General features: G+C 48.5%; 1 pseudogene; it reads right to left on the bottom strand.

The window, feature by feature from the left end:
• Positions 1-4,184: 4,184 nt before the first annotated feature.
• On the bottom strand, positions 4,185-5,367 carry LOC139025331 (piggyBac transposable element-derived protein 4-like; annotated as a pseudogene).
• Positions 5,368-8,224: the final 2,857 nt, after the last annotated feature.

Raw genomic sequence — 8,224 nt, 5'->3', positions numbered from 1 at the left:
GTTAGGACCTCCATGTTAATGTAGTGCAGTCAGTGTCAGCCGTAGTTAAGGTCTAGTGTATTACGCTCGTCACGCGATAACCAGGGTACTAGGGCGTAAGGCCTCAGCGGTATGGTCCAAGTGTCCACGAGCGCGAGCAGTGGAAGGTCCGATCAGTAGAGGCTTTAGAGTGATCAGTACCGATGTGCTTAGGGCACAAGTTGTCAGAGGGCTCATGAGCGTGGCCGAGAATAGACATAGTGTCCAGGATGTGGGCCAGTGTAGTTTCAGTGCTAGGGCTCAGCTGTTAGGGCCAGTTGTAGGGCCAATGTCGCTGTCATGGTGCGTAGGGCCGAGTGTTGGCCAGTTTAGGGCCAATTGTCGCAGTGTTCAGGCTGTAGTTGCAGTGTGTAATTAGTGTCAGGTGTAGGACCAGTGTTAGGGCCTGTAGTAGTGTGGTGTTTAGGGCCGTTGTAGGGCCGGTGTTAGGTGTGCAGGGACTGTACTCTAGGGCCAGTGTCCAGGGCCGTTGTTTTTGTTAGTGTTGGTTGGTAGCTCCAGTGTAAGGGGCCAGTAAAGGGCCAATGTAGGGTCCAGGTAACACACTCCACCCTGCTACCTGCTAACTCCACCATGCTGCTGGCTAACGCCACACTGCTGCCTACTAACTCCACCCTGCTACCTGCTAACTCCACCATGCTGCTGGCTAACGCCACACTGCTGCCTACTAACTCCACCCTGCTGCCTGCTAATTCCACCCTGCTGCGTTCTAACTCCACACTGCTGCCTGCGTGTACCAGTGTAGGGCCAGTAGAGGACCAGTAGATGGTCAGTGTAGGGCCAGTGTAGAGTCAGTGTAGGGCCAGTGAAGGGTCAGTAGAGGCTAAGTATAGTGCCAGTGTAGGGCCAGTGAAGGGCCAGTGTAGGGCCGGTGTAGNGTCAGTGTAGGGCCAGTGAAGGGTCAGTAGAGGCTAAGTATAGTGCCAGTGTAGGGCCAGTGAAGGGCCAGTGTAGGGCCGGTGTAGTGTCAGTGTAGGGCCAGTGTAGTGTCAGTGTAGGGCCAGTGTAGGGCCAGTTTAGGGCCAATGTAGTGTCAGTGTAGGGCCAGTGTTGGGCCAGTTTAGGGCCAATGTAGTGTCAGTGTAGTGCCAGTGTAGTGTCAGTGTAGGGCCAGTGTAGGGCCTGTGTAGTGTTGGTGTAGGGCCAGTGTAGGGCCGGTGTAGTGTTGGTGTAGGGCCAGTGTAGGGCCGGTGTAGTGTTGGTGTAGCTCCAGTGTAGGGCCAGTAAAGGGCCAATGTAGGTCCAGTGTAGGGCCAGTAGAGGTCCAGTGTAGGGCCAGTGTAAGGCCGGTGTAGTGTTGGTGTACGGCCGGTGTAGTGTTGGTGTACGGCCGGTGTAGTGTCGGTGTAGGGCCAATGTAGGACCGGTGTAGTGTCAGTTTAGTGTCAGCGTAGTGTAAGTCTAGTGTTAATGTAGTGTCAGNCGGCCGGTGTAGTGTCGGTGTAGGGCCAATGTAGGACCGGTGTAGTGTCAGTTTAGTGTCAGCGTAGTGTAAGTCTAGTGTTAATGTAGTGTCAGTGTAGTGTCGATGTAGGGCCAGTTTAGGGCCATTGTAGGGCCAGTGTAGGACCAGTAGACGGCCAGTAGACGGCCAGTGTAGCTCCAGTGTAGGGCCAGTAGAGGGCCAGTGTAGGGCCAGTTTAGGGCCAGTGTTGGGCCAGTGTAGGGCCAGTGTTGGGCCAGTGTAGGGCCAGTGTAGTGTTTGTGTAGTGTTGGTGTAGGGCCAGTGTTGGGCCAGTGTAGGGCCAGTGTTGGGCCAGTGTTGGGCCAGTGTAGGGCCAGTGTAGGGCCAGTGTTGGGCCAGTGTAGGGCCAGTTTAGGGCCAGTTTTAGGGCCAGTGTAGGGCCAGTGTAGTGTTTGTGTAGTGTTGGTGTAGGGCCAGTGTTGGGACAGTGTAGGGCCAGTGTATGTCCAGTTTAGTGTCAGTATAGGGCCAGTGTAAGGCAATTGCAGGGCCAGTGTAGTGTCAGTGTATGTCCAGTATAGGGCCAGTGTAGGGCCAGTAGAGGGCCAGTGTAGGGCCAGTGTAGGGCCAGTTAGAAGGCCAGTGTAGGACCAGTAGAGGGCCAGTGTAGGGCCAGTAGAGGGCCAGTGTAAGGGCAAAGAGGGCCAGTGTAGGGCCAAAGAGGGCCAGTGTAGGGCAAGTAAAGGGCCAGTGTAGGGCCAAAGAGGGCCAGTGTAGGGCAAGTAAAGGGCCAGTGTAGGACCAGTAGAGGGCCAGTGTAGGGCCAGTTAGAAGGCCAGTGTAGGACCAGTAGAGGGCCAGTGTAGTTCCAGTGTTGTGTCGGTGTAGGGCCAAAGAGGGCCAGTTAGAAGGCCAGTGTAGGGCCAGTAGAGGGCCAGTGTAGGACATGAGAGGTGTAACAGCAGTAAATCTTACAGTTTTAAGCAGGCCCAGCTGATAGAGGTGATGTCATTCTGGGATGCAGAGAGGCTTTGGTTCACTCCTCTACTGATGCTCTCTGGCTCCAGTACAGATGCTGAGAGTCACAGGAGTGTCCCGTTCGTGTATGTCTGTGTTTGTGAGTGGTCCTCTGTAGCTCAATTGGTAGGGCATGGCACTTGCAATGCCACGATAGTGGGGTCAATTCCCGGAACCACAAATTCATAAAATGTATGCATGAATGACTGTAAATTGCTTTGGATTAAAGTGTCCGCTAAATACAGTATTACGTGTGTACATGTGGTGACATAACTCAGGTTGTGTGTAGAGAGATGTGACTCAGGTTGTGTGTAGAGAGATGTGACTCAGATTGTGTGTAGAGAGATGTGACTCAGGTTGTGTGTAGAGAGATGTGACTCAGGTTGTGTGTAGAGAGATGTGACTCAGGTTGTGTGTAGAGAGATGNGAGAGATGTGACTCAGGTTGTGTGTAGAGAGATGTGACTCAGGTTGTGTGTAGAGAGATGTGACTCAGGTTGTGTGTAGAGAGATGTGACTCAGGACTGAGTGGTGGAAGTGTATTAAACCTTTATTTGATCGTAGAGTCACGTAAAGAAAGATACGTGGGAACGCATTGCATGTTCTTCACTAAATCAAGATGTGTCTGCGATGTCATACTCAACACTATCACACGGGTAACTGATGATCGTAGTAAGAGAGAGAGAGAAATCAATGCACCCTGGGTGCTGGACCTTTCGATCCTAATGTAGAAGCTCACTCAGCATCAGTGTCACCTGTTTAACCTTTATGTAGTCTGAACATTCTGTCTACTCCCCTTATCCTAAGGTTAAAAAATGACCCGCCTTCACTAAACCCCTAAAATAAAGCAGCTTAATTGAATATTAAACCCCAAATCTATTTTGCATGAAGAAACAACCTGTCATTCATCACAAACCTTGTGAATATCTGGGTTTTCCCTCTTCACAATGCAGAAAGACTGCATTTAATCAGTGGACACTACTCGTTTTAATTACGACACACCTGTCATAATTGTTTTCTTTACTAAAGTAGAGGTTTATTATTATTATTATTATTATTGCTAAAGGTACTGCATAGGTGTAAACATAAATACTTTAGCATATACAAGATAGCCTAAGAAAGTAGCAGAAATGTGCAGAAAGTAGTTTTGAATGCATTTTATTGAACAGTCTTGAACTTTTTTGGCAAAAGTGATATATTATTAAAATGAGGAATTCAACTACAAAATACTAGTCTTCTCCCATTTTTTAACCATTACCCCCACCCACAATGTGTATAAACAACAACTATAAATTAGAACAAAATAAGATAATAGATACAAAACAAAAATGTGAAAAGCATAAATCAATCAACTCTAATTAGCACATGTAGGACAGTATGCAAGTGTGTGTCCATGGACTTTACAGATGTATTTCTGTGCAGCACATATTATTTGTGCAGCACATAGTATTTGTTTTACAGTCCTGCTTATGGGGGGCAGAATTATTTGCATCTCCTCCTCTTGCCTGCCCCAGCTGCAGCCTCAGGTGGATCAGGACAAGATTCAGCCCCCTGAACAGCTTTCACAAGTGCTGCAGAGGCTGCTGTGCTGGGGAGGCGCTCCCTTCTTTGAATGTGTGAGGTTACAAGTGCCTTTCCCAGCTGCTCCAGGAACACCCTCCTCTTGTTCCACTTATCAGGCATCCAGGTAGGGTTGATCTTGTTCCATATCACGAAGGCATTGTTTAAGGACGGAAGATGACCAGGGGCCAGCGGGCAGTCATCCTCCTGCAGCTGTAAGTTCAAATCACCTTGTCCAGGTTGTCCACGCCTCCTTTGTTGTGGTTGTAGTCCAGGATGATGGCTGGCGTCCTGTCCCCACGATCACTGATCTCAGACGTTTTGTGCAGTGTGCTCATGGGGACCACATTCTTGTTCCTCTTTGGGAGGTAAGAAACTAGAGTGGTGGTGGGGGTGAAGGCAAACTTTGATGAGAAGGCCTTTCTCCCCCTTGTTGCGAGGAGGGCAGGGGGGAGCTCAGGCTTGTTCTTTCTAACTGTGCCAACCATGATGATCTCCCTCTTCAGGAGCTGCTGGCTGAGTTCATGAGTGGTGAAGAAATTGTCACACGTGACATTGTGCCCCCTAGTCCATTTGTCACATCAAGCACAACCCCCATCCCCTGGTTCTTCTCCGGGCCTCCACCGGTCGGCTTCCCCGTGTAGACTTGCATCTTCCAAGTGTAGCTGGATTGTGCGTCACAGGCCACCCATATCTTGATGCACTACTTTGCTGGCTTGCTGGGCATATACTGCTGGAAAGGACAGCGTCCTATTGACAAAAGAGATTACTATCAGTAATTAGTATCAGTGTCACAGAAACCAATCACATAAATCAGTGATATTACAGCAATACATAATAAAATTAACAGTGAAAATCACTTACATTACAGATATGAAAATAATAATGTACCTCTGAATGGAACCAGTTGCTCATCCACTGTTACTTCAGGCCCAGGGTTGTAGAGGTGTGGCAGACGCTCCACCCACTTCTCCCAGACCTCGCCAGTTTGTCTCTCACACGTCTTGCAGGGCTTGACTCACGGTTATCAAATCGTAGCTTTCTTGAGACAGTGTGAAAGATTTTCAGTGTCATTGTGGCACGGAAAATCACCCTTCCACTCTCTGCATCCCAGAGACTACATGTAGCCTCGTCTCGGGACCTTTACACACCCGCTAAAATTAGCAGCCCTATGTAGGCACGCAGGTCAATCTCATCCATCCTTGTCCAGTTGTCTCCATGTTTATTACGGAAACTCTCCAAATTTGTCATCTCCAGGATGATTTGTTCGATGGCTGGTGTGATGAACATGTAGAATGTTGAGGCGATGTCCTGGGTAACTGCATGTCTTGTGGGCCCTGGGGTCATAAGGCCCTGGGGTCATAAGGCCCTGGGGTCATCCTTGTGACATTTTGTGCTGCCATGCTGCCCTGGTTGTCATATGGTGACAAGGACCATGTCATTTTGCCGTTCTTCGACAAAAATGTCTCTCTTTCAGCTTGGAGGATTTTCTCTTCATCTGAAAATGATGCATCGTGCTATGGGTTGTATTCTTCCCCATCTTCTTCTTCAGATACCTCTTCCTCTTCTAAATCATTGTTCTCTTGTTCCTCCTGGACATCTGAAAAAATCTGATCTACGACCTGTTGTGCGCTGAAACGTGCACTCATGGCTTCAGCAAAGAGAGAACTGGGGGGACTGTCATCTGCAGCACCTTTATAGCCTCTGACTGCATTCCACATTAGTAAACAATGCTTTCAAGAATTTTTTCTTTTGTCTGAAATAGTTTTTCTTTTGTCTGAAATAGTTTTTATTTTGTCTGTGAACTTGAGTCATGTGTGGAGTTGTGGAGGGGAGATGTGTGTGTGTGTGTCTGTAGTTTTTGTGGTGTGTAAATGATTTTATAACTGCCGGGTCAAAAATGACCCTAAGACAATCTTTGTACCCTGGTGGTGTACAGCTTTCATGGTAATATGAACAAAGGCGATGTTTCACTTTTTCTAATGTCGGGGTCACTCTAGGAAAAGTCATCACATTTCAAGTTGAAGAAAGATCAGAAAGATCATTTAGGGGGTTTTCTCTGCTGTTAAACATGGTGGCGGGTCATTTCTGACCCTTAAGACAACACAAGGGTTAAGTCATGAACATCGCTCAAATGGTTTCTCCATGGCCTCTATATGAGTTCCTGTAACACACACACACGCACACACGCACACGCACACGCACTCGCATGCACGCACGCACACACACACACACACACGCACGCACGCACGCACACACACACGCACACGCACTCGCATGCACCCACGCACATACTGTACACACACAGCAGACGCAACACAGCCAGCCCAGTGGCAAGTGGAGTAATACTCAGTGGACTGTACCTGGCACAGATAGGACCATCACCACAGTACTGTCTCCCAACAGACTGTTGTCATTAATACCTGGCACAGATAGACCATCACCACAGTACTGTCTCCCAACAGACTGTTGTCATTAATACCTGGCACAGAAAGGACCATCACCACAGTACTGTCCTCCCACAGAGACTGTTGTCAATTAATACCTGGCCACAGATAGGACATCACCACAGTACTGTCTCCCAGCAGACTGTTGTCATTAATACCTGGCACAGAAAGGACCATCACCACAGTACTGTCTCCCAACAGACTGTTGTCAGTTAATACCTGGCACAGAAAGGACCATCACCACATCACAGGAAATTGTCATAACACATCATTCAAACAAAAGTAACTCCCTTGCCAGTGCAGAGCACACCCGCTGCAATGTTCCTCAGAAATATTACATTTGGAGATTTGTGGTCACAACTGTGGAAAGAAAAATGATTTATATGTTCTTATGATTCTGAGTATCTGACTGCTAAGGTTGTTCTCTTTGGGGCAGAGGCATGATTAGCCACACAGTGTACGTCCTCCTCTGTCCTCATATTCCCTCTCCCACTACTTCATCACGGAGACGGAGCTATGTCTGAGGAAGTCAGCCAGTCTCTCCTCGCTCAGTGGGTTAGTGGTTGATGTCCTTGCTGATCTTTTTGGCCTTCCTGTGACATCGGGTGGTGTAGGTGTTCTGGATGGCAGGTAGTTTGCCCCCGGTGATGCGTTGTGCAGACCGCACCACCCTCTGGAGAGCCTTGCGGTTGCGGGCGGTGTAGCTGCCGTACCAGGCGGTGATACAGCCCGACAGGATGCTCTCAATGGTGCATCTGTAAAGGTTTCTGAGGGCGTCAGGGGCCGACTGCCCACTGTCTGACACACATACCATCATGGATGTGTGTTCATCACAGGTGAAAATGAAGTATGAAAGTTGCCGGTGCAGTTGAGCATCTAGACAGGGCCTGTGAAAGTACATGGACGTATGTACATCAGATGATACAATGACCATTCTTGGTGTGAGTGTCTGAGTTTTCCCGATACAGTATCTCCTTTATTAAACTCCAGGAAGGGCTGAGACAGATGGGTTTTCTCTTTCCGCAAGGTGAGCGCAAATCCTGAATGAACCTTGATTTATACATTTACCCTTTTCTCTCCTGTCTCTCCCTTTTGATAAGCAGTGCAGTGTGCCTGTAGAGTGTACACCCAGCAGAAATCAAACAGACTTCGATAAATGACCAGTTTGTCGGGGAGCCAGCCAATGTTGTACTACACAGAGTCATCCTAAAGATGAATGAAGGGAGTGCTGACATTCTGTTAACAGCAGGAGTAATATGTCCATTTGGTTCAAACGCTCGGCACTAATTACTAGTGTATATCTCTGCTACAGCAATCACCACCCCTCTCACACAGTCACCCTGTCCCATACATCACCAGACACGGTCATAGAGATGACCTCATGTTATCTGCTTGTAATCACGTTAGCAGTGACTCCCTACTCCATACTGTATATGACAATGTTATCATTTATTTAGAAGATATGCTGCTGTTGACACCAACACACCCAGGTAAGACGTGTGTAGTCACATGTTGGGAAGACTTCCTGGCAGCATGTGCTGATGTCAAAACAAAGAAAAATAGTAGGTGTGAGGAGAGGTTCTATCAACCCCCACCTACCCACCCTTCATTGTTTTGGGGTGGTAGTGGTGTGACATATTACCTCCACCTGTGCCCCTTTGGTCTCTCACGTATCCCTCTCCCCGGCCTCCTCTCTCCCTCCCCCTCCCTGTCTCTTCCCTCCTTCTCCCTCTCTCTCCCCTCTCTCCCTGTCTCTC

Source organism: Salvelinus sp. IW2-2015, unplaced genomic scaffold (genome assembly GCF_002910315.2).
Source record: "Salvelinus sp. IW2-2015 unplaced genomic scaffold, ASM291031v2 Un_scaffold2516, whole genome shotgun sequence".
In the NCBI taxonomy this organism is placed as follows: Eukaryota; Metazoa; Chordata; class Actinopteri; order Salmoniformes; family Salmonidae; genus Salvelinus; species Salvelinus sp. IW2-2015.
Note: the sequence above shows the minus strand (reverse complement) of the source record. Positions and strands in the feature narration are given on the sequence as shown.